The sequence below is a fragment of the Lolium perenne genome, chromosome 1, assembly GCF_019359855.2.
Source record: "Lolium perenne isolate Kyuss_39 chromosome 1, Kyuss_2.0, whole genome shotgun sequence".
Classification (NCBI taxonomy): Eukaryota; Viridiplantae; Streptophyta; class Magnoliopsida; order Poales; family Poaceae; genus Lolium; species Lolium perenne.
The window spans coordinates 225,436,391-225,438,474 of NC_067244.2; the positions used below are offsets into that span (position 1 = coordinate 225,436,391).

General features: G+C 43.6%; 1 non-coding gene across 1 annotated transcript; it reads right to left on the minus strand.

Annotated features, from left to right (window-relative positions):
• Positions 1 to 1,020: 1,020 nt before the first annotated feature.
• On the minus strand, positions 1,021 to 1,107 carry TRNAM-CAU (transfer RNA methionine (anticodon CAU)). Its single transcript is given in 2 exon segments — positions 1,021 to 1,056; positions 1,070 to 1,107. It is a non-coding gene; the product is annotated as a tRNA-Met (tRNA).
• Between the last annotated feature and the right edge of the window lie 977 nt (positions 1,108 to 2,084).

Sequence of the window (2,084 nt, forward strand, 5' to 3'; positions counted from 1 at the left end):
GGCATGCACAGCCAACCTCGTGAGATATTTGCCAATGAGCCCAAGCAGCTGGCGATCACAGCCAACCTGGAGTACAATAAAAGAAAGCCAACGGACCAAGGAATGAGAGAGGATTCAGGATCGCGCGATAAACGACAAGGGGTGTATCTAGGTGGAGACAAAGGATGAAGAAAGCCAAACGAATTGCAGGACAATTTAGCTGATGCAGCCACTAGAAACAAGGTCCTCTTGCACTATACTGGAATCAGACAACGAGACAAAAACAGAGAGGCGCGAATCAAAGAAAGCCCGCGCGTCGCCATTCCCGACCTCTGCGGCGGGGGACAGAGGAGAGCGCAGCAAGTTTCTCTGTCGGAGGGCACATACAAGCGCATTTCTGGAACGTACAATCAGATTGTATGAGTTTATACAGGCCATCGCCCTCAATTCAGTTTAAAACCTTTTGCTGATCATTCAAGTTCTTGATTATTTGCACTGCTGTACTACTCCATGGAGTATACTCTAACAGAAATGCAGCTAAATCACTCCAGCAGACCAGCACTTGCACTGATGTAACAGTATACATCTTTCTTAGAGCAAGACGATTCGGATACCGCCGTACCGGTAACTGTTGGGGCGAGTGCGAGAGGTTGGAACTCTCGACCCTAGGAACTACACATCAGATCACCAGCTTATACAAGTTGTAGTTATCCGCAAATCATAGGCTCGAACATCAATTAAGTAAAACATGGAGGAATTGAACTGTAGTTCATCTGTAAATCAACTTCAGATGGTAAGAGCAACACACACAAAAATGAGATGAAACCAGAAAAGAAGAGGCCAACTTCAGAGTTGCTCAGTTTCACCTGATGATTCACGTGGAAATGGTTGCAGAGCTTTTCATCATTAACTACAGATGGTAGCAGGAACAAATAAAAAAGGAGGCAAGTTCAGAGTTGCTCTGTGTCACCTGATGATTCAGGTGAAATGTGACGACCCAAGTTGTTACGAGCGTTTCATCATTACATGGCCCCAGGTGTTTGGGGTGAGAGAGGCTCGAACTCTCGACCTCAGGATCACTCGCAATAGCTATGAGACCTACGCGCTAGCCAACTGCGCCACCACCCCTTGATGTTATCACAGCGGAACAAGCGAGATTTAGTCACTGTACCAAAGTAGATGGCTCTCTCTATACATTATTCATGCATAGGAGTACTTCTAACGACTGGAACTGAATCAATCTCATGAGAATTCCTACTGACATATATACTTTGAACGCCTCGAGCTGCATCAAATCGAGGAAAGGAGCTTGCCGCTGAAATAGAAGCAATGTTAGAACAAGAGGAGATATTATGGTCCCAAAGAAGCAGAGTTAACTGGCTGAAGTTTGGAGATAGGAACACTGGTTTTTTCCACAAAGCTGCATCTGCTCGTCGGAAGCAAAACAAAATCCAAAGGTTGAAAGATGATAATGATAATTGGATGGAAGGTACAGACTATCTAAATCCAATGATTTCTGATTACTTCGCGGGTTTGTTTTCCACCGAAGTGGAGGAACCAGACCTAGATCTTCTCACCAAGGTAGGTAACACCCAAAGTATCTAGTGCTATGAATGATGAGCTAATGAAGCCATTTGTGGCCGAGGATGTGAAGAAAGCCCTATTTTCAATTGGGCTTCATGCCGTGTTTTTTAAGAAGTGTTGGAATATTCTGGGTGATGTTCTAACAGAGGAGGTGTTACAGGCAATTAATACGAAATAAATTCATGAAGGGTGGAATGACACTGATTGTTTTAATTCCAAAGGTTGAGTCACCAGAGAGGATATCTCAGTTTCGGGCCATCAGCTTATGTAATGTCATGTATAAGGCAATCTCTAAGATGATTGTCATGCGTTTGAAGGTTATTTTTTATGAAGTTATATCCCAGGTACAAAGTGCTTTTGTTCCTGGTCGCTTAATTACGGACAAAATTCTTTTAGCCTATGAGAGTATGCATACAATCAAGAATAAAAAGAATGGTATTGTGCGGTGAAGTTGGACATGCACAAACCATATGATCGAGTTGAATGGGTCTTTCTGGAATCTATGTTGACCCGGCTTGGTT